General features: G+C 48.9%; 2 long non-coding RNA genes across 3 annotated transcripts; one reads left to right on the top strand and one right to left on the bottom strand.

Moving 5' to 3' along the window:
- Nucleotides 1-6,330: 6,330 nt before the first annotated feature.
- Nucleotides 6,331-14,490, bottom strand: LOC103540875 (uncharacterized). Its single transcript, XR_011539864.1, has 2 exons — nt 9,946-14,490; nt 6,331-6,728 (listed from the first exon to the last, which is right to left on the bottom strand). It is a non-coding gene; the product is annotated as an uncharacterized lncRNA (long non-coding RNA).
- LOC139083272 (uncharacterized) lies at nt 12,076-22,102 on the top strand. 2 transcript variants are annotated; one of them, XR_011539862.1, is made up of 5 exons: nt 12,076-12,221; nt 12,537-12,661; nt 17,441-17,546; nt 18,447-18,604; nt 18,864-22,102. It is a non-coding gene; the product is annotated as an uncharacterized lncRNA (long non-coding RNA). The 2 variants fall into 2 exon arrangements; XR_011539863.1 differs by lacking the exons at nt 17,441-17,546; nt 18,447-18,604; nt 18,864-22,102 and adding an exon at nt 13,024-13,312 and having other exon boundaries at nt 12,093-12,221.
- Nucleotides 22,103-23,833: the final 1,731 nt, after the last annotated feature.

Below are 23,833 nucleotides of genomic sequence, written 5' to 3'. Positions count from 1 at the left end.
AATAATGCACAAGAAATGCTTCTCAAGTACCTGGCGCGGAGCGTTAACTTGGGTTCTTCTGGGCTGCTCACAATATGTGGGATGCACGATAATTTCACCTTATGACAGGCCTTCAAATTAGGTCGCTGCATTCTCCCTTTTATCTTGGTGTGCTTGTCCTGCTAAAACCCAGGCTGCTGACTCCAGACCCAGGCCAGAGGAGTCGAACGAGCAGCTATAGAATCTGTGATCAGCCCGGGCGGTCTTGTCATCCAGAGCTGTGAGAGGCTGAGTTAGGTGCCAGATTTAGATCTCTAGACTCGAATCTGTTATTCCTCATACAGCCCACCTCATAGGCTGTGAGCCTCGCATCCTTGACAGCTGACGTCCAAAATAACACTGAGTATGTAGTAGGTCCTCAATAAATGTTGGTTGAATGACTTAATCCATGTTGGTTAGTTTTGGTTGCTAACTTTTAAAGTGGGCATTGATAAAATAAATGATTATTTCCCATGAAATATTTTAATTATGATGAAAATAGACAAAAATATTCTCATCCTTCAGGATCGCTCTTGTGAGATGAATCATTGCAGTGACTGTAAGAGGATGCCGGAACTTTCCCCCGTCAGTGAAACATCTGTGAGCTTAGTGGTTTTTCTTAAAAAAAAATGAGCCAGGCTTAACTTGATCATTCACGTTGCTACAGAAGCTAATGTTTGAGAGCCAGATTACATCTAAAGGGCACAGATGCCATTTCTAAGTACCGAGACCCAAAAAATTACAAATCGTTTAGGGACCATTGCTGCTCCATATGAGTAAAAGTATTAGAAATCAAAGAAACAGAGCTGGAAACTCTTGTTTTATGGTACGACCTAAGTTTAACTTGATTTAACAAATAAATCCCTGAGGATCCAGGAGACACTTGATTCTTGGACGATATTGTGCATTTTTTGTTCTCCAGGGAACAATTCCTTTACCAACATCATAGACTGTTGTGATGTCCCACTTGTGTGGTACCGAGGGACAACAAGTTATATGCAAAGAGCAGAAGATAAAAGGCCAGAAAGGATGAGCACACCCAGAATGTGGCCCTCCTTGATTTCACAGCTCCGACCTGTCCAGCTAACCTCTCTGCTTCCCCCCTTTGTATCCAGATGCATATCTGATGCCCACAATTCAGCATTTGCCATCCCGGAAACAAATTCACCATCTCAGGTATTATGAAGGCATTTCTGTTCTCTCCTCAAACTTATGCCTTGGACACATTCGCTTGTCCTTAGCGCAGCCTTCTCCTTGTGGCTCTCCCTGGTTCAGCTGAGACCTTTTGAACATAGAATTTGCACAAGACCCTGGAGTACTTTATACGTTTGTTTGGTACAACTTCTGAGCTTAAGACGGGCTGCTTCAGTTTCTGAGAGGAAATTGCAACTAAACCCTGCACTGTGGGTTTCTGAGAAGGTGGTGTATTGTTTCTTCCCCCAAATTAGAATTGAGAACGAAAGAGAATGTGGTTTAACCCCACCTAAGTTTTCAGAATACTCAGTGGCTTTTGAATGGTACGTACAACCTTATATGCCACTGTGGGCGGTAACTTCTCCTAATGACAGCATCACGGTGAGTGCATTCTTAGAGAGTGACAGCATGGCATGAAAGAACCCAAACAAATAATTTTTTAAGTTGTACTTATAGAATGGGTTTGGGAGGGCAAGCATCTCTTGCACTTACTAATTACAATAGTTTAACATCCTCACGTACAGCTCCATTGCTATTCCGACTCAGTCCTGTGTCACCATGATAACAGCCATTGCTAATCTTTAGCGAGAGCTTGGCATATGTTAGCTGCCAAGGTAAGTGCTTTATCCCCTTGGTTTTTCTCCTTAAGAGCCTCAAGGGATCAATGCAAATAAATTAATCAATTAATTGTATCCTCATTAGCAGATGAGGAAACCGAGATGATGAGAAGAGGAGAGAACCTTCTCCGAGGTTAGTCTCTGTTTAGGGCGGAGCCCCCCAGGTCCCTGAGACCCAGAGGCCCAGCTCTCGGAGGCTCCCCCAGCCTGCTGCTCCAGAGTGAGGCAAGCCTGCAGGTGGAGGCAGCTGGGACTCTGAGCGCAAGGAGGAGAAGGTGGAGGCTTGTGTCCCCGGCATGCAGCGCTCCCCTCCTGGCAAGGAGGGCCACCTTTCCCACCCCCTCCCCAGAACTGGCACCCCCCTACCATAACATGCTTGACCCCAAGCTCAGTGCCTCAACTTCCCTTCTTAGAAAACACATCCCAGTGTCTAGGAAAACACAATCCCGCGTGTACCAAGTTCTGTCCTTGAAGCATTATATTTCCAGTCTTCCTTTCAAGAGACTGTTTGTGTGGGGGGCGACACCTCCCTGGGCATACAGGAGCGTTTACATATCCCAAGGCACAGACAGTGGAGGGTGTCGGTGTTCCAGCATCGGGGTACCCTCTTGACCAGGTCATCCACCTCTCTCAAGCTATACCGTGAGGCTGAGAGTTTCTGCCCTGCCTGTGCCTCAGGGGGCTTCTAAAGAGAAAATGAGGTAATAGATGGGGAAGCGTGGTGCAACCTGCAGGCAAGTCTAGACACACGTCAAGGTTGCACCTCACCCTTGGACGGGGCCCCGGCTCTCAGCGATGCCAGCTCTGGCTCGCGGATGCTCTGCTCATCCAGTGTTTGGACAAGCCCCGAAACACCAGCTCCCTCTACCTTTCCACTGATAAGAAAACTCCCACCTCCTGGGGTAAAGCAAAGGAGATGTCTCTAAGGAAAACCTCTCCCTGCGAGATTCTCGATGTAGAGCCTTTAGTGGAAGTTTCCATTGAGTGGCTGTTGGGCCTTCCTCCATCTGTCGTTTGCAGAATTCTCATTCTCCTAATGGCTACTCCTGATTGTTTTCATTTCCTTAAACACCAACTCCCCGTGCAGTTAATTTCAACTGCCCACATCTCATAAAAGCCAAAATGATTTCAATGTATAATTTAACAGTTATCATGGTAAGTAAGGACAATTGCAACAGCTGATTTCATAAATACATGTTTGAATCCATTATTACATAGATGACATTTTGCATTGCTGTGTCATTTGAAGTGTGCCAGGATGCCGTAGTCATCACGTAAAAAATGCTGTGGAAAACAATATCCACAAACCATTGTGACAGCCATTATTTTGGGGACACTCCACGAGGGAGAGGTGCCAGGAAGACTGACAACATCATTCTTGTCCCCAGAGGCTGCTAGTCCAGCTGGTGAATCAGGCCTAAACTGTCAAACGAGGTGCTTGACTCCAGTGGGAAGCATCTCTCAGTTTTATCAAAGACAAAGTTACTAATTCAACCAAGTTCACGTTTTCCATGCCATGCTAGCCTTGGACTAAATCTAGGAATAAATACATATTACTCTGTGTCCTGGTGCATTCCATTTGAAGACCGCCAATCTTCCATCAATATCCTTCTCCAGCTCTTTCTGAGATTTCCTTGGGGGTGTTCATTGTGCTGATGTCCACTGCCTCCTCCATTTTCTCCTTTTCTGCCCTAACCCCCTGTGGAGACGTCTGTTTCATGGTCCTTCTAGAAGCCAGGGTCAGTGTGGTGGCCGAAACTGCTGGCCCCAAACACCACTAACCCACCTTGAGTTCCTTCATTCTCAGCGTCCAACAGATATTTCAGTGGCTTGGTTCCTTGGCGTCTACCCCCACATGTAAGGGACTCAGACCTCCAAGAACCTGGGGACTGCCTGAGTGGCTGACCCTGAGCCGTCTCAGAATCCCTCTTCTTATCTGACAACCTGACACTGGCTCTGTCAGCGTCTCCTGGGTGTCTCTGCCCTCTGGTCCCCTCCATGGGGTTCTTCCCAAGAGACACCTCAACTGGCTAGAAATCCTGAGATGAATATGAATCCCCGTGTGGACCCCCACACCTGAAAGCAGAGGGGTGATATGTCTTGGAACTGGTTTCCTCCCACAGAGTTAGGAATTTCCTGCAGAAGTGTTGAAAATGAGCACTTCCTCCTGAAATTCATTCTGCGCCTTAATCCTGCTCTTCTTGCGCCCGTTTGAGTAAGTAATTGGGACAAAGAGATGGGGGGGGCGGGTTGAAGAATCTGATGTGGGCTAAAGGCTTCGGAAGCAGACACTATGGGCAACCCACGCAAATCCACATCTCTGTCATCTTTCTTGCTGCCAGAAGCCCAGTTTTGCGTGGGGGTGTCCACTGCCTCATGGCGATATACTCAGCAAAAGTGACCATATACCCTTCTTCAGGGGAGATTGGTCTGAGCCATGAATTAAATCCATTTTTCTGAACAGTGATTTGCTTAGGAAGGGTCATGTGACACAGTTCTTATCTGTGAGGCTGGAGGGAAAAGCTTCCTGGAGAGGAGCAAGTAGATGGGCTTTGAAAAAATTTTCTTGTGTTTTAAAATTAGACACAGGAACCATATAGCTCTCCTTTGCTGCCTCTGAGTTCTGCTGAATGAAGATGTGATGGCTGGAGTGGCTGCAGCCATCTTGACACCACAAGGAGAGCCAACCCACACAATGAAGATAGCAGAAGGGAAATATGGAAGAAACCTGGGTCTTAGATGGTATCATTGAACTGCTGAAATAACCAACTCTAGGCCTGCCCAACCTCTGGATGATTTATGAGAAAATAAATCACCTTTTACTTGGGATTTCAGCTACCTGCAGCTAAAAATCCTCAACTGGTGAGTTCCCTCAGACACCAAACATTGATGGTATAAAACATTCAGGGCTCCACATAAGAGCTGCTGTGTGAGAGAAGCTACACCACCACCTCTGTGCCAACAGATCATAAGCAGATTGAAAGCCGCCTTGATTGGCCCAGGCTAGGGGAGTGGAAGGGCTGACTGCCCAGCTCCTGGGTTAACAATGACCTCCAGGGAGCCAAGGAAATCCTGGCCAGGACAGCGTGGCACGTCTTGAGTGTAATTCCAAGTAAACAATTGGGAAGGTCATTAAATGTTAAACCCTATACCAGCGCTCAATATCTCAAAAGAAATGATTAAGATGATATTAATTGGTACCACTCATGGGGTGTTTGTTTTATGCTAGACAAGGAATTAAGCCTTTTACAGAGTCGTTTCATTTCATCCTCTGAAAGACCATGAGATCGGGTGTTCCTCCTGCCTGCACCACTGCCAGCCTTCAGTAGACAGATGGACAGACGGGTGATGGAGAGATCCCCACAATAATAGATACTGACCACTTATGGTGTGCCAAGCGCTGAACTAAATCCGTTAGGTGGATGTCTTCTTTACAGCTCCTGGTAAACATTGTGGCCTAGGGACCGTTTCTGTCACAGCTCTCATTTCACAGATGCACAGACACGCTTGGAGATGCTGGGTGTCTTGCCAGGGTCACAGAGCCCCTAAGCAGAGGGAGGGTTTGAATCCCGCAATGTGACTTCAGAACCTGTGCACCCACCACGAGGGAGCCCCTCGCAGCCAGGAGCTGGGGCCCGGCACGTGGCAGGTGCTTCAGATTATCCGTGACAGCAATGAGCTCGTCCTCTTGGACGGTCCCCCACCACTGCAGCTCAGAAAGACGGCGTGTGAGCTCTCCAGACGGGTGCCTCTCAAATCTAACATGTGCGTCGGTCACCTGGGGTCCTGTTGCATCACAGGTCCTGATTTGGTAGGGCTGGGGGGTGTCCTGAGAGTCTGCTTTTCTAGTAAGTTCCTGGAGACGCCATGCTGCTGCTCCCTGAATGCAAGTTTCAAAGCCGTTCATTCCTCAAGAGCTGCCAAACCTCAGCTTTGCATCACGCTAGGGCCCCAGAGATCTTGTGCCTGAGCTGAATTACCCTGGTCCCTCTAGGGCAGTGGCTCTCGAGTGGGGGCAATTTTGTCCTCCAGGGGACAATGGCAATGTCTGAGACATCTTTGGTTGTTGCCACTAAGGAGAAGGGTGCTACAGGCATGTAGTGGGCAGAGGCCAGGGACGCTGCTCAGTATCCTACAGTGCAGGACGCCCGCATCACAGAGAGTGATCCAGCCCAGGACGTCCTCAGAGCTGAAGAGAAGACCCAGCTCTGCAGACTCCACAGCGGCCATTCCTTCTCCTTAGAACACCTACCCTCAGCGCCCGGCTCCGTTTCTCTCCCATTTCAGGTCTGTGTGTGCCCGCCCCCTTCTCTGCCCGCCCTCCTCTGCCATCCTATTTTAATGGGAACCCGTCCCTCACTCTCTCTCCCCTTCTCTGCACCCTTTTCCTCCGTGGCACTTATTTCCCCTGACATAATATGTATCTTCTTCAATTATCTGTTTATCGTCTGTCTCTTCCTATGTGTGTTTCCTGTTGCCACTGTAACAAATTGCTACAAGCTTTGGCTTTAGATGGCACACATTTATTCTCTTACAGTTCTGGAGGTCAGAGTCCTAAAAGCAAGGTGCCAGCAGGGCACCCTCTGGAAGGTCTGCTGGGGGCTCTGTTCCTTGGTTTTCTAGCTTCTGGAAGCTGCTGCCATTCCTTGACACACGGCCGCCTTGTGTTGTCCAATCCAGCAGTGTGGCATCTTCAAATCTCTCTCTGTCTCTGAATCTCCCATCTCTCTCTGATAAGGACCCCTGGGATGACATTGTCCCTTCCGGATAATCCAGCATCATCTCCCATCTCGAGATCCTTGACTTAATCACACTCCCCAGGTCCCTTTTGCTGTGTGGGGAGACGTATTCGCAGGTTTCATTTCTCGTGGAACCCAGAGCCTGGAAAGGTGCTGGTGTCTAGGAATAATAATTTGTTGAATAATGAATGGCTCTTTATTTTTGGAGGAAGTAATAAGAAAACTAGAAGCCACAGGAGACACTCCCCAGTGACGTCAAGTCTCACAGCTAAGAAAAACACAGTCACAGGGGGCACAATTCAACCCATAGCAATGAGTTTCTGTGAATTGAGGTAATGTGGGTCTGAACCTCTGAGTTTAATCAGCTTTGAGGAGTGGAGGAAACCCTGAACTACGGGAAATCCACCCAGAAACGGGGGCTGTGGTAGCAGCTGCTTGTTCTTCATATTTACACCTGGCCTCACCCTCGCGTCCATCCAGCCCTCTCAGTCACAGGGAACTTCCATCTTGCCAACATCATATGACGTTTGTGGGGTTTTTTTCCCCGAGGAAGATTAGCCCTGAGCTAACTACCGGCAGTCCTGTTTTTTTTCGCTGAGGAAGCCCGGCCCTGAGCTAACATCTGTGCCCATCTTCCTCTGCTTTAAATGTGGGACGCCCACCACAGCATGGTGTGCCAAGCGGTGCCATGTCTGCACCCGGGATCCGAACGAGTGAACCCCGGGCTGCCGAGAAGCGGAGCATGTGAACTTAACTCCTGTGCCACTGGGCCGGCCCCTCATATGATGTTTTACAGCTGAGTTTCAAGGTAGAAATCAGTGCTGCAAAGCTATCCTGATCCACAACATATTAGTACATGTGTTTGGATGCAGAGAAATAAGCCTGCTGTCCTGGGAGTGAAGTCAAGTCTCACAGCTAAGAAAAACTGGGAGATCTACATGTCGCCATTCTTACATCGATTTTTCCTTAAAACGAGAAATGTGGTGTGAGTTAATATAAATGCCAGGAGAGACAGCCTGGTGTAGCTTCAAGACAGGCGGCAGTTTTAGAATCAGGCATATGTAGATTCGAATTGTAGCTCAGGCACATAATTGCTGTGTGACCCGGAGTAAGTTTCTTAACTTATCTGAAGTTACATCCATAGGAGATGCTCAATAAATGAATACGAGTGGCATCCCATTTCAGTCACTTATTAGCTCTGTGACCTCGGGCAAGCTACCTGACACGCTCTCAGCCCGTCTCCCTGTATTTAAATGGTGCAGAGGACCCGCCCCACCCATGGCTGCGAGGACTGAGAATAACCCATCACGTGGCACAGACAGCCCTGCAGGATCTTGAATGTGACACAGGTGACAGCTCCCAAAATCTCAGTGGGACGTTTATTCTTCAACAAGCGTGGAAGGTCTGCCAACAAAAACTGCTCAAAAAATATGTGCGAACAATCCTTTGCTATTCTCCACTGAATATGCCAAAACTGGGACGGTTAGCAGTGTTGTCGATGCAGCATTGTTTCTGGAGCAAATCAAATTAACCCTCATTGTGAACTTCTCCCTGTTCACCTCAGTAAGATACTGATGGTCTCAAGAGAAACTCTTACAGATGTGGCTTTAGAAAACCATGTGTCAAATAGTCAATATTTTGTGTCTTACATACTTAGCCAGATGAAAACGCTAAAGGTAGAGATATACATGAGTCATTTACCTTTAGCTGAGTTTACCAATTATGACAACTTTAAAAAAAAAAAAAACATAAAACTTTTCAACAGTAAAAGGCCAACCCAGGAGGCTGGCCCGGTGGCTCAGTGGCTAAATTCACACATTCTGCTTCAGCAGCCTGGGGTTCGCTGGTTCAGATCCCGGGTGTGGACATGGCACCGCTTATCAAGCCATGCTGTGGCAGGTTTCCCACACATAAAAAATAGAGGAAGATGGGCATGGATGTCAGCTCGGGGCCAGTCTTCCTCAAAAAAAAAAAAAAAAAAGGGACAACCATAGCTAAAAAATGGGCAAAGAATTTGAATAGACATCTCTCCAGAGAAGATACACAGATGGTCAATTAACACATGATGAGATGTTCAATGTCATTAGTCATTATTGAATTGTAAATAAAACCACAATCAGGGCCCAGCCCCACGGCCAAGTGGTTAAAATTCCATGTGCTCCGCCTCAGTGGCCTGGGTTCTCAGGTTTGGATCCCAGGCACCGACCCACTCCACTCACCAGCTATGCCATGGAGGTCTTTCAGGTACAAAAAAATAGAGGAAGATTGGCATAGATCTTAGCTCAGAGTGAATCTTCCTCAGCAAAAAACAAAAACAGCAACAAAAACCAACCACAATCACAGTGTGATACCATGTCACGCACCTCAGATGGCCAAAATAATTTTTTTTTTTTTTTTGGTGAGGAAGATTAACCTTGAGCTAACATCCGCCACCAATCCTCCTCTTTTTGCTGAGGAAGATTAGCCCTGAGCTAACATCTGTGCCCATCTTCCTCTATTTTGTTTTATATGGGACACCTGCCACAGCATGGCTCGACAAGCGGTATGTATGTCGGCATCCGGGATCCGAACCTGCAAACCCCAGGCCACTGAAGTAGAGCATGTGAACTTAACTACTATGCCACCAGGCTGGCCCCAATAATAATAACTATTTTTAAGTGGAAAACAACAAGGGTTGGTGACGACATAGAGACATTAGAACCTTCATACACTGCTGGTGGGAATGTAAAATGGTGCAGCATCTGTGGACACAATCTGTTTACCTTTCCCTACAAAGGTAAACATAGAATTGCCATATGACCCAGCAATTCCATGCCTAGGTACATACCCGGGAGAAATGAAATGTGTTAGCACAAAAACTTGTACACAACTGTTCATAGCAGCATTCTACTTAACAGCCACAAAGCGGAAACAACCCAAATATCCATCAACTAATGAATGGATAAACAAAATGTGGTATATGTGTACAATGGGATGTTATTTGACAATGAAAAAGAATGAAGTACTGATTCACGCTGCAATATAGATGAACCTTGAAACCCTTATGCTGAGTGAAAGCAGCCAGACGCAAAAGGCCACATATTGCATGATTCTATTCATACGAAATGTCCAGAATAAGCAAATCCATAAAGACAGAAAGTATATTAGTGGTTGGCAGAAGGTGGGGCCGTGGGGCGTGACCACCAATGGGTATAGGGTTTCGTTTTGGGTGATGGAAATGTTCTGGGAATCAGACAGTGGAAACGGTTACACAACACTGTGAATATACTAAAACCCACTGAGTTGTCCACTTTAAAACCACGAATTTTATATGACTTACATCTCAATTTTTAAAATTGAAAAAAAAAAAAAAAAAAAGCCCAAATGGAACAACTTACCTAATAGGTGGCCGCAATCATCCTCAGGGAAACGTAGTAACACAGTTGTTTCTCTTCAGCTTGACAAAATGATAAATTGTATCTGTTTACTTGTGTGTACCCAGCAGAGAGTGCTATTCTTATGCCGCTATATTTGAGCAGCCCAGGACCACGACGTCCCAAGCATATTTAATCAAGTTATTAACGAGGGCTGTGTTTGATCTTCTGCCATCAGCCTTAATTGCCACTGTTGGGCTCCCAGATATGAAATCACATCTTTGTATCAATTCCTTTGGTAAAACTCAAAGGCAGAACAGGGCTGGGAGAAAAGAGACAGCCCGATTCTATTGACCATGATTACTAATATTCCTGCTTTCGTTTCTCAGATCCTAGGTTTTTACACTCCCAGGAATATGTATTGATCCCAGAAAACACTGAAATGGTGTTGCTATTTATTACCTTGCAACCAGCCTTCCAGTAAACTCAGGGCCTTTATGCTAACCTCAGGCTCTGGTTCAAATGGAAGTTTGAATATCCAGACATGTGTATACATCTTACATGCCCATCCTCCTATAAGGGAGTCGCGTTACAATTATAAATCAATGGAAGGCCCCTTAGGCTGAAAAAAGATTCTGACCTTGGAGTTTCCGCGTTGTTCCTCCTCACTGTGCACGTAGATCTTTGTATCTCGATCCTCTGAAGATCCTATTAACCCTTGTTTGTCTGGTACCCCTTTAAGATTATGATCAACACGATTCAAGTAAGACATTCATCTACCGTTCTACGTTTCCTCTGGAATCAACAAATTCTACAGATGACCGCTTCTCAAGCTGTGACGTGCAGGGGACTCACCTGGGGGCTCGCTAAAATGCAAAATCTCACTTATTAGGTCCAGGTGGGGCCCAAACTTCCGCATTTCGACAGGCTACCTGGTGGTGGTGACGCTGCTGGTCTGCAGACCTCACTCTGAGCAGCCAGGTACGAAGCCATGGTTTCCACACTGTAGGAGATGGAATGTAACGCACGATATGCCGCTCGTGCACTTCCGGCTGCCGGCTCCAGTACAGAGGGAAGGCATGCTCATGTAGGAAGAGGACCCAGGAAATGCACAGATGTGCATTGGTCCCATGAAATGAATATTACCACCGCCCCTGCCAGCACAGGGCATCAGAAGGGGCACAGAGATACCAGCGGGTTGCTAGTGTGGCCCCAGGTATTCATGAGACACAGTGTGTGGCCTGAAGCTCAATATGGCACGTTCAATGTGAAGGTCAGTAGCCATGACCTTCCTGGGGTCCAAGAGGATCTGTATAATTTGCGGAATCTCAAGATGTTTGCCTGGTCTTAGAATAGATGCTGGCTGCATGGCAGCAGGGGATGCAACGTCTCAAGAGCAGCTGACAAGTTGTGCCTACTCCTACTGCATCCCTCCCTTCCGGTTCCTTCTATTCCCAGTGAGGCAGGGTCTCCATGCTCCCTGCATACGCATGTGCTTCTCTTCCCTCTCCAGCCCTTGTGGATCAAGACTCATCTCCATGCAGCTGATGCTCCCCGATGTAACGCGAGTGAAAATGGGGCAGTTCTGAGGGGATGTCCCTTCTCCATGCTCTCGCTCCCCTCTGTGAGATTGAAACCAAAGATTCCAAGATAACAGGTACAAGATGGGAACATCATCCAGGAGAGTCGTGCTGCTCAGCTGACACCAACGGCAACATGAGCCAGACTGAAACCTCCGTTGGGCTAGACCACAGAGTTTATTTGCTGACATAGCGAAGCTGGGCATCATGACATCCAGACACGCTCCCTACCAACCACAAGAACTCACAACGCGTGACAAGCAGCTGGTTATCAGGAAAGCTGGTGACAGTGAGCCTGCACATTCAAAATCCCCTCCAGTTTTTAGGAGTTTGTTCTCTGGGCTCTTGGTCAATCCCCTCCTACTTCTTACTTGTCGTAACAGCTAACAGCGTACATCTGGCTGTTGGCGCTCCCGGTTCCTCCCAGGTACTCCTAATCTTTTGGCATCCAGGGCAATGCCTTTCAAAGGAGGGCATCAAGTGAACCTCAAGTTTATTTAAAGCGCAAGCTTCCTTGCAGGTGTGTATAATTATACCCCAACTCCAAAATGCGGTTCCGATGAGAGGGCGTGCCGGGTGCACGCGGGCAGCAGCTTGTCCTGGGAGGTGTACTAGCTTCCTGTGGCTGCAAGTTACTACAAACTGGGTGGCTGGAAACAACAGGAATTTCTTCTCTGATGGTTCTGGAGGCCAGAAGTCTGAAATCAAGGCGTTGTCAAGGTTGGTTCCTTCTGGAGGCTCTCGAGGAGAATCTGTTCCATGACTCCCTCCTAGCTTCTGGGGGCTGCCAGCAAGCAATCCTCAGTATTCCTGGGTTTGTTGATGCCTCACTCCTGTCTCTGCCTCTGTCTTCATCTGGCTTTCTCCTCTGTGTGTCTTCTCCCTTTTCTTCCCTTATAAGGATGCTTGTCATTGCCTTTACAGCCCACCCTAATCAGGATGCTCTCATCTCAAGATGCTTAACTTAGTTACATCTGCAAGACCCTTTGTCCCAAAAAGGTCACATTCACAGGTTCCCATGGACGTATCTTTTAGGGGGCCACCATTCGATCCACTACGTGAGGCAGTAAGAAGCATATTCCCGAAGGAATTGTTGAAATATTGACGGACTTCAGAGCTCCGTGAGCTGGGCGGACTCACATGGCTGGTGTCCATGCTATGTAAGTATCTCCCGTGCTAAATGACACCACGGTGTGGCCAATACAGGCGCCCACCTGTGAGTCGCTGGCAGGGCATCGCCTGTTTTGATGTGTGCTCTGCCAAGGGGACAGTACCCTGCTGAGATGACACACTTTCTTTCAGTTTCTGTTAGTCTGTGTGTTTGTTTGGGTTTATAAGACCCCAACCCAGAGCCCCAACATTGGAAGAAAAGGCAGGGAACTTATTTCCCAAGTGGAGGGAAGAGGGCAGGCTGCCCTGACCCTTGTGGGGAAGGAGGTCAGCCATGTGCCCACCTGAGACTTTGTCAAGAAGCTTTTTGCCCAAGGTAGCTAAACCCGCCCCCCCCCCCCCCCCCCCGCAGGAGGCGAGTGGGGCCCGCATGCTCTATGCCCTGGAATGCCGCTCCACCCACCTCAGTTACTCATGGAAATTAGAAGGAATGGGCTTCGTTACACCATTGTGAGTTTTTCAAATGGGATTCCACTTCAGTTACATTATGACATGGAGGCATTATGAAAAGTTACTGACAGAAGGAACACACGTGTGAAGAAGGATGCTCTGGATGGAATTTGATTCTCTTCCAATATTTGAATGTTGAACATGGACCCTCTCAGTTCACCTGCCTAATCAATAAATATCTGTCCTGTGCAGCTGTGGATTTCTGGCCATATGAGCCTCCATTAGGAGATGCCCTATCCTAGTAGAATGCTGGTAATGATTTCTCTCATTCAGTCCTAAAAGTGGTGGATTTCATGCACAGAGAAGCTGCCAGGTGTTACTTAGGGCATCTTTATTGGTCATAGAAGCACCTACTGCTGACTCAGTGGGCAGGCTGGTGGTCACGTGCCTTTGATCAGCAAGAGGGTGTAACTCACACGAAGACAGAATCCGGAGGGAGCAGGGAGAATGGAGGTGTGGGTAGGAAGGTTCTGGGATGGCTTGGGGTTGGCTCTAAGGATTGGGCCACGGCCTCCAAAGCCCGGCCTGATGGAGGCAAAGAGAAGGAATCGGCGCTCTGAACCTTTGAGATCTATAGACATCAGGTCTCCTCTGGGATCAAGGATGCAGGAAAGTCTGATGTAATAATAACAACCACCACCATTTATTGGGGCCTCTATGTTCAGGAATTTGCTAAACATCTTATAGTTTTATTTCTTTTAATCTTCACAGCAGCCCTGGGAGGTGGTATCCTAGTCAGGGCTCTCTCAGTTACAAGAGACAAACTAGGTCAAGTTCAACACAGGGAGGACTGGACGTATGTTGGGGTCACTTGAAGAACTGGAGGAAGAACCACAGAAACCATGGCACCCCCAGGGGCCTGGGGACCAGAAACGAGAGCGGGTCACCATCAGCACACGCCCCATCTCTGCTCCCTCTAGACGTTGCCTTTTTTCTCTTTTACAGTGGAAAGCTCTTTTCATACAACAAAACAGCAAGCAGCTTTGGCTTCCATCATGCAGTTTCTCCAGTTGTCCATCTAGAAAAAAATTCTGGAGAATTTAGCCCTGCTTGCATCTGGGGCCCAGTCCCAGGCCAGTTCCTCTGGGCAGAGGGGTGGCCCGTCTAGACCATGTGCCCACTCAATGAAAGTTGGGCCCATTCGTGCAAGAAGGGATGGAAGGTTCTGGAAAAAGCAAAGTAGCAGTAGGTATTGCTCTCCCCTTGGACGGATGGGGCAATGAGGCTCGGAGATGTCATGCGCCTTTCCAGGCATTTGAACCCAAGTATATTTGGCTCCACATCTTGGCTCTTAACCCCATCCTGGTGCTGCCTTGCCCAATGCCAGCTGTGGATCCCAGGCAGAGGCTCAACATGACCACGGGAGGGCCTGTTTGGGAACGAATGGATGAGAACAGGTGCTATATTCAATATATTTTGCATGGGCATTGCATTAATTTCCTAGTGCTGCTGGAACATATCGCCACAGACTAATTAGCTAACAGTTCTGGGGGTCGGACTTCCCCAAACCAGTCCAACAGGGCTAAAATCACAGTGTCAGTAGGACTGAGTTCCTTCTGGAGGCTCCAGGGGAGAAGTCATCCTTTGCCCTTTCCAACTTCTAAAGGCGCTTGCTTTCCTTGGCGCATCTCCTTCTCTGACTCTGACCCACCTGCCTGCCTCTTATAAGGACCTTTGTGACTAAATCGAGCTCTCCTGGAAAGTCCAGAATCCTCTCCACGATAACATGTTGCCGTGTGAGGTAACATAGCACAGGCTCTAGGGGTTAGCACGCAAACATCTTTGGGGCCATTATTCTGCCCATCGCAGGCATTGGCCAATCAGAGCAGAGGCGCTCTGTGCTGCTGAGGCAGGGCCTTATGGCCCTCTGCTGTGCCAGGTGTTACAGAGATAGTTGCTAGCTCGTTGGGGGATCTGGGCAGAGGGAACAGGGAGCTTCAGGCAGTGGCTCTCGGCCAACTGACATGGAAATATTTCAACAGTAACGAGTGGCATCGTGGAACTGCTGAGTCCCAGCTGAGGGTCAGCCTGGGTGACATTCGATTGAGGGGTGTCATGGAGTGCAGCAGCCGACACTGGCAGCAGGTGGGGGTGCTGTAGGGTGGGGAGCGAGCACTAGAACCTGCGGAAAGAAGGGTGGTGCTGGGTCTGGGCAAGGCTTGCGCTGCTTCACCTGGGACCAGGGAGAGGGAGCCAGGCACATCCCAGAGCTCGAGGGTTCGGGGGCTTGGCGAGGTCAGTCGTGGCTTCAGGTTGGGTCCACGCGGCCAGATCTGGCCAGTGGAGGCAGAGGGAAACGAGAGCAAGGGGCTCTGGATGGCAGAGAGACCACCCCAGAGAGACCCACTCTTCTGACGCTTGAGATCATCTCAAGAAGGAAGCTCCCTGGGGCAGGCGGCTTAGGTACTTAGTCAACAGAAGGGCCCGTGGGTGAGAAACAAAGAAACCAGAGAGCGATCTCTGCGTCTTACAAGAAGAGCATCCTCCAGGGCCGGCCCAGTGGCTGAGTGGTTAAGTCTGCATGCTCCACTTTGGCAGCCTGGGTTTGCCGGTTCATTTCCTGGGCGTGAACCTATACAACGCTCATCAAGCCACATTGTGGCAGCATCCCACATTGAAGAACTAGAACGACCTACAACTAGGATATACAACCATGCACTGGGGCTTTGGGGAGAAAAAAAAAAAGAAAAAGAGGAAGATTGGCAACAGATGTTAGCTCAGGGCCAATTTTCCTCAAAAAAATAAATAAATAAATAAAAAAGGCAGAGCATCCTCCAAAAGAGAGAGACAGCCTCCCCCTCTGATGGTGTGGGATCCTCCATCGGCCTGGTTTGTCAGCCCCACCAGGATCCAGGGAACCCCATGCCTTCCCCAGGGCACTGGAACCGGAGCTGCCGGGAAAGGCCCAGGCCTGGGGTTGTGGGGAAGAAACGGATTCTACAGAAGGCCCTGGGCTGGAAGGCTCTGACCTAAGCACGTCCATGTTCTTAGATTTCCTGGGACTCAGGCAGGGCCTGCTTCATGGGCGGGCGACCATGTGGTTGCACAGGCTTTGTGCTCAGAAGGGCCTAGAATGGACTGGATAGTGTCCCCTGAAAGAGACACCTCTATCCTAACCCCCAGGACCTGTGAACGTGAGCTTATCTGGCAATAGGGTTTTTGCAGAGGTCATTAAGTTAAAGATCTTGTGATGAGATCATCCTCGATGTGGGGGCCACCAAATCCAATGACTGGTGTCCTTGTAAGACACAGGGGAGGGGAATTTGAGATGCAGAGACACACAGACAGAAGGGCCCTGTGAAGACCGAGGCAGAGATGGGAGCGATGCAGCCGCAAGCCAAGGATCGCCAGCAGCCACCAGAAGCAAGAGAGAAGCGTGGGACGGATTCTCCCTCAGAGTCCTGGCAAGGAACCGGCCCTGCCAACACCTTGGTCTCAGACTTCCGGCCTTCAGAACTCAAGAGAATAGATTTCCGTTGTTTTAAGGCACATGGTTTGTGGTGATTTGTTACGACAGAGTTAGAAAACTAATCCAGGCCCCACACTTGGTTTAATGTCCTGCTTGGCCGCTGTCTCAAAATTCTTAATGCTTCTGACCCAGGGCCCCACATTTTTACCTGGCTCTGGGTCTTGCAAATGTATAGCTGGCCCTGAGCTTGGGTTTCCATGGGAAGTAATAACGGTATGCCTGCCCTCCAAACCTGCTCATCACTCTCTCTGGGTGGCAGTGAAATGGCTCTCCAGTCAACAGCAGAGGGCCCTGTGATAACCGCCCTGGAATAGCTAACCGGAAGCCCCTTTGCGTTCTTTCAAGAGGAACTTAGGCCCATCCAGAGAAGAATGGGTTTTTGAAAGCCCCAAAGCCATCCAAGTGCGTGCCCAGGGGTCATGTGGAGGAGATCAAGGCCCTCCCGGTTTCTGACGGTTCAACCGCCTTAGCCGTGTGCACAGACCATCCCGGGAGCGTGGCCGCTCTTTCTGCCTTACACCCGAGACTTGATGCCCAGGGCTGGTGGAAGGAGCCAGAGGCACCCCTGCCTGTCGCTGTGTGCTGAGTTATGCAGGGTCTCATGAGTGTGTGTTGTTCCTTCTAAGAAGCCCAAGGAGCATTTTCTTATGGTGTTTTTGTAGTTATTCTTTACCGAAAAGATGCAAATGATCCATTTTCTTTCTGTGAGTGAGACACTAGAAGAGTCTCTGTGTGAGAGCCGGTTCTCAAAATGACTAATCTGTTCATTGGAATTTGGTTCCTGAGTAGGGTGGCTTTTCCTGAGTTCTCTCCAGGAAATTGCTATGACCAGTGGCCTCTCCTACTACAGAATCAACGTCACTCCCTCGCCCCACCTGAGTCACCGTGCTCACTGAGGTGAAGCTGTCCTGCCCTTCAGAGAAGCCCCAGGTCCCAGATTACCGAGGAGGCCACAGGTAGGCAGTACCCAGCCAAATTTAGGGCTACCTCGTTTCGTCCATCTAATTCCCTGTGAGCGTCCAGTCACCTGCACCAAGCGAGATTCCTCCTGACTTGTGAGTCTGGCAGGTTACCAAAGCTCAGAGTCTGCATAGACTCTGCACTAGGTTTCTTCCACAAGAGCGTATTCTTGTGAAATCTAAACCAAAAGGGAGAGCTGGCAGACAGGATATTTTTCTCTAGACCCGTGACTTAACTGTTAGCCATGAAGTGTCCTGGATTTAATGAAATGATGTTCCCAGCCTGGGTCCCCTTGGTGCCCACCGCAATGGCTTTCTTCGTGAGATGGGGAGAGGAAGATGCACAAGACCCCAGACCATAAGTTCTGATCCTGATGTGTGTGAGTTCAGACTGTGCCTTCCGTGGTCCTGTAGAGAAAGCATCATCTGAAGAGTGAAGTGTTCACAAACAGATGCTCATAAGTTGGGTGTTAGAGAAGGACTCATGCCCTAGGATGAAACCAGATTGGATTAGCCCAGCGAAACTTCCAATTCTAAAATTCTATGCTTCTGTGTAGTCCTAGAGACCCATTATGTCAGACTCTCCAACTTGTGGCAAATTGGTCAACGCACAACCTTTGATTCTAATTTACATGGCAACCCTACTTACCCTCGAGTTTGGAAATAAAATGAGCGTACCCTCTAATGTTGTTACCCGGGTAATTTCTGCCTTCATGTGTAGCCCAGGATTCCTCAGTCTTTAAACCATCAATTATATGTCCTGATTCCAGACTAGAATGTAATCAATACTTACTTATTCGGGCAAGTGTCTACCCGCAGCTTGCTGAGCCTAGCAAGTAAAATATTTACGACCTGACAAACCTGTTTTAACTATTCTCTCTCATTACTTTATTATAGCCAACTGTCAATGGCTCAAATCTAAAGCCAATTTGTTTCGAGTACAACTTGTGGAGTCTATGTTCCAGAAAGTCTGAAGATATTTAGAATCTAGGAATCAAAAATTCACATTAAAAGATATGTATTCTCTCCCAAGTGTTCATTTTTAACTGTCTCAGGTAAGTGCCACATTTAATATGAATTCCTTCAACATCTACCTTGGGCACAGGAACCAGCTCCAGTGCTAAGGGGAGCCAGGATGACCGGTGACCATTGTTCTTTCCTTAAGGAATGCCTTCTTAGGGGAGGAGCCAAGAAAATCCATGGCAGGGGGTGGGGTGGGGGATGGGGATACCCAAAGTCCTCTTCATGCCCCCTACATGGCCCTGACCACACCTCATGGAGATTCTCTCTGTCTGTGTCTCTCTCCCCCTCTAGCTATGGCCTCTCACGGATGGAATCTTCTTTTGTCTTTGCATCTTCCATACCTACCTCATGGCTTGGTAAAGAGTAGACATTACTTCATTTCTTTGCACTCTGATGAAGTTCAAAATCATGCAAAGGCATCAGTGACTATGTCTCCCAAAGAGCTTCGACATCAGACCCCTGGGTCTTCCCAATCTCTGCCCTGCTCAACCGCCTCAATAGCTCCCATGTGCTCTTGGCCTTGTCTCGTTCCATGAATGATCGCGTCCATCACAGTAAGTTACAGCTTGTTGCTTCTGTGCCTGTCTCTCCTGGAGCTGCTAGAAGTCAGAGGTCGGCACTTGTCCCTCTGTTGTGCTCAGTACCCAGAACACGCATGATCTGCAAAGTTTGCCACCAAACAGTCGTGTGGGTGGAGGAGCAAATCCATAAGGAGGAAGAACGTGGCAGGGAGAGATGAGAGGAAGCAGAACCTAACCTCCCACCAGGAGGGCTGGATGGCTGGGCCCTGAGCAGCTGCAGGCAGAGTTGGGGTTCTCCACGCTCTTGGGGAGCGCACACATCAAGAGTGGATGGTTTCCTACAGGAGGATGCACCACTGGTTTCTCCAGCCAGGCCGCTTACCCCCTGGGAGAAGCTTGTGCAGCCGACAGCTGGGAAATAGCGCCTAACTTGAGGTCTGTGGTCTCTGGGCTGCTTTGGATGGAATAAAGAGGAGTTTTATAAAAGGCGTGTAGCTCAAATGTGGAAATGTGGCTGTGAAGGCATGCTCCAGTTCAGGGTTTCCAAAACTTCCCTGATTATGAACATTCCCCAGGATGCTAGCTGAATGCAGAGATTAACAGTTCCTGGCAGTTGGTCTGGATTGGGGCCTGAGAACAGGGAACATTTTGATGTTTGTTTTTAAGGAGTTTCTCTGTGAGATCCATCCTCTGGGATCTTTGGAAGATACCACTCTGCTTCACGAGAAAGCTCTGTCCCCTTCATGCTCAGTCGCTTTCCTGTCTGTATGAGAGACACCCCAGGACTATGGGTCCTCATCAAGGGAAGAGTGTCCTGGAGGACTCTGGCCAGTGCCTTGGGAACCCCACTGTTCTGCAAGTGTGGGGACCTCAGTGACTCATATCCCTCATGGCCACATCAGCCCTCACTCCTTTTCAGATAGGTGTCTTTGAAGAGTACAATAAAAGGCCAAAAGTCTAGTGTGTGTGGGGTCCCCAGTGTGGTAGCTTGGCCACGGTTGTGTCCAACATCAGACTCTCTGGAAAGCATGGATGGAAAGAAGCCCTGGTGCTGGGGGACTGCAAAGGCTGCCCGCCCCTCACAACCTGAGCCCTGCGTCCCTCCCAGGTCCTGTTTGCTCCAGCATCGCAGAGAAGACAGGCGAGCCCCTTGGGCAGAATTAAGATCATAAAGTTGAACCATTGCAGAACTGACCTCTGATAAAACATAGCCCCCCTCCCTGAAGAATCCCAGCAGATTGACACATCCATACAGATCCGTCAGCTCTGGCTGCCGTAACAAAATGCCATGGGCTGGGTGGCTTCAGCAATAGACATTTATTTCCCACAGTTCTGGAAACTGGGAAGCCCAAGATCAAGGTGCGGGCAGAGCTGGTGTTTGGTGAGGGCTCTCTGGCTGCCTTCTTGCTGCGTCTTCGCATGGTGGAGAGAGAGAGACAGAGAGAGAGCTCTGGTCTCTTCCTCTTCTTATAAGGACATTAATGCCATCATGGGGGCTCCACCCTTAGGACCTCATTTAACTCTAATTATCTCCCAACAGCCCCACTTCCAAGTACCATCACTGCGGGGATTAGGGTTTCCACAAATTAATCTGAGGGGCACACAATTCTGTCCATAACATCATATTACTCATACCATCCACAGATGCACGAAGGCAGTCCCTCTCGGCGTGTCCACGAAGCACATCAGAGGACTCGGACTGAGTTTAGAGCCGTGGACCACAGTATTTGTTGCACATGTTTATCTGATGAGATGCCCTTCCTTCTGGTCTGCAGAAGTCTTTCCAAGTTGCTCGTCTGATGAGCCTGTGGAATTGCAATGGCTAAACATGTCACCATGCCATCTCACCAGAAGGCTCTAGAGAATCCAGTAGGAGTTAATTCAGAGTGGTAGTTTGGTGTGAGTTTCTGGCCCCGTGGAAAGGGGCCATGCCCTTGCAACAGTAGACTGTCCAGTAGAAGGTTGTGGACTTGAGTGGAGCTGCATTGAACAGGGGCAAAGACAAGGAACCTGCCTGAAACAGCACAGCATCCAGCACCCAGGTTGGAGCACCGGGTTGGGAATAAGACAGCACCTGTACAGGGACAGCCAGTGGCCCTGGGGCTGCCCACCGCCATTGGCGGAGACTTCCCAAACCCACAGTGAGGCTGCAAATGTCTGCATGCGAGTTGCTGCCCATCGAATGATGAGCTGAAGGTGAAAAATGAGGAGACTCTGGTTTTTGTCTTCTTGGATCCTTCTAAAAAGTTGATTGATTGGTTATTGGCTGATTTCAGAAAGCTCCCGGGACTTTTGGCAAGATAAGAAGTGATGAGGACCCTTGCCTTAGTGATGTCAGTTAGACACTGAACGGAGCAAAGTGCACCCAGAGACACCTTCCTTTTGTCGTGCATCATAGGTAGATGTTTAGATGTTGTGTTATGCACTACAGTTGAGCTGGAAGGAAGCTTCGAGCACATTGGTCCAACTTCAGTGACTTCCCATGGCTTGTTGGATCAAGACTGAGCTTGACCCTCAAGGTCTTGAGATGCCCAGCCCTTGCCCACTCTCCGCCCCATTCCTTGTTCTCTGTGCTCATCACAGTGTGATTTCTTGAAGACCCTTCTCCTCCTGCCCCAGGGCTTCTGCATATGCTATTGCCCCTTCCCAGAGAGCTCTCCTTCCTTCTTTTTTTGTCTTTATAAATCCTCCTCTCTCTCCAGCTCTCCAGCAACCTTGACCTCTCACAGAAGCCCTCCTGACAGGTCAAGCCTCACGTGCCCTCACGTCATGTACCTGGCTCTCAGCACTCGTCTCAGCTGAAATTTCCTGTTATTCGTGGGACCATTCTGCTTCTCTCTGTCTCTCCTGGCAGACTGGGAAGAGCCACATGAATGAGAACAGGGTCTGCTTTATTCCCTTGTCCCCTTAGCTATGCGACTGCACCTAACACTCAACAGGTAGTGGTGACATGAACAAATAAACTCCCTCTGGTCCCAGGTGAGGACACTGAGAGTCACAGCGATAAAAGATGAAGTGACCTGTCTCTGGCTCACAGCTAACCCTCACACCAACCTGGGTGTAGACACGATCATTACCTTCCTCCATTTACAGCTGAGGCTCAGAAAATATGACGGTCACTGCCAGTGCCCCACCCAGATCCCCCTGGCCCTCCCGGAGCCACCTGCAATAGGGGATGGCTCCCTGCCTGTCCCTCACCTCAGGTGTCCTCTGGCCACATGAGCCGGCTGGATCTACTCGCAGGCAGGACAGAAAGCTGGGAGTTAAGGCTCAGGGAGCAGCCCTCGATCACTGAGGGGTGGAGGTTGGAGAATCGAGGGCTCCCTTGCCCTTCAGGAGGCCAATCTGAGGCGAGTTTTCCACCCGGCCTTTCCCAGGGCCCCTTGTGTGACTGAACCCCACAGAGGCAACCTGCTCATACCACATTCCCTTTTAGCTTTCCTTCCTGACAAATGTCCCCACCCCCTCACAGTACTTCCTGGGATCGCTTCCAAAATCAACTGTTTGCACCTACAATCCTGGAAACCCAAGCGAACACAGAGAGAGAAGAGCAGGAACTTGCCCAAGGTCATTCAACAAGCTAGCGTTGGGATCCAAGCCCCGGGTTCACCATCACGCCACACAGGTACCTGCCACCTGACTCATGCCACATCCTCGTAATAAGTAGGTCACTGCTAGTGGACAGAGTAATAGCCCCCAGAGATGTCCCCACCTTGATCCCCAAAGCCTGTGAACGTGTTAACTTACCAGGGAAAGAGTGGAATTAAAGTTACTAACCAACTGACTTTAAGATGGGGAGGATACCCTGGATGATCCAGGTGGGCCCAGTGATCACGAGGGTCCTTATAAGTGGAAGAGGGTGGCAGAGCAGGAGAGTCATGGGGATGCGGCCATGAAGAAGGGCACAGACAGACGCCCCATTGCTGGGTTTCAAGATGGAGGAAGGGCCTTGAACCAAAGAATGCAGGTGGCCTCTAAGAGCTGGAAAAGGCAAGAAAACAGATTAACAGGTTCTCCTCCATAGCTTGCAGAAAGGAATGCAGCCCTGCCAGCACCTTGATTCCAGCCCAGTGAGACCCGTGAAGAACTTCTAACCTACAGAACTGTAAGAGAAAATATTCATGTTGTTCAAGCCACTACAGTTGTGGTCATTGGTCACCCCAGCAACCGGAAACAAATACTACCCTTAAAAAAGTTAGCACTCCATCCCCAGCTGTGATTTATGAACTAGGCTCGGATTTATTTTTATTCTTATGACTTATATGTCAATTAAACCGCAGAAGATCTTGAAGACGTTGTGGTCCTGGGTGGACTGATTTTGTTTTGAAAACATACACCTTACACTGTTAAGCATTTACAAGGCAGGCTCTCAGAATGCTTTGCTGACACCGGAAGAGGAGAGCTGTGCACGATTACCCGAGGGCTGAATTTGCCTGGCTCCAGTTTGATGAGTTGTTTCACTTCCGCCTGTTCTGAGCACTGAAACCACAGCAATATCGCCACCCTGATACCATCAATTTTCAAGTGCGCGGTGAAAATGCATGTAAATAATAAACCGCCCGTGCTTCTGAACAGCTCCCACCTGTGCCTTTGGAAAACATTCAGAGTGCAGTAAACAACTATGAGAAGGGGAAAGAAACAGCAAATGACGACTCATCAAGGAACAGATTTTTATTAAGACTTTAGAAGAATTTTTCCTAGAGGACAGTGGCTAATGTGGTTGCCTAATTGTTGGGGGAC

This window comes from Equus przewalskii, chromosome 5 (assembly GCF_037783145.1).
Source record: "Equus przewalskii isolate Varuska chromosome 5, EquPr2, whole genome shotgun sequence".
NCBI classification, from domain to species: domain Eukaryota; kingdom Metazoa; phylum Chordata; class Mammalia; order Perissodactyla; family Equidae; genus Equus; species Equus przewalskii.
This window is presented reverse-complemented; position numbering and strand designations above follow the sequence as displayed.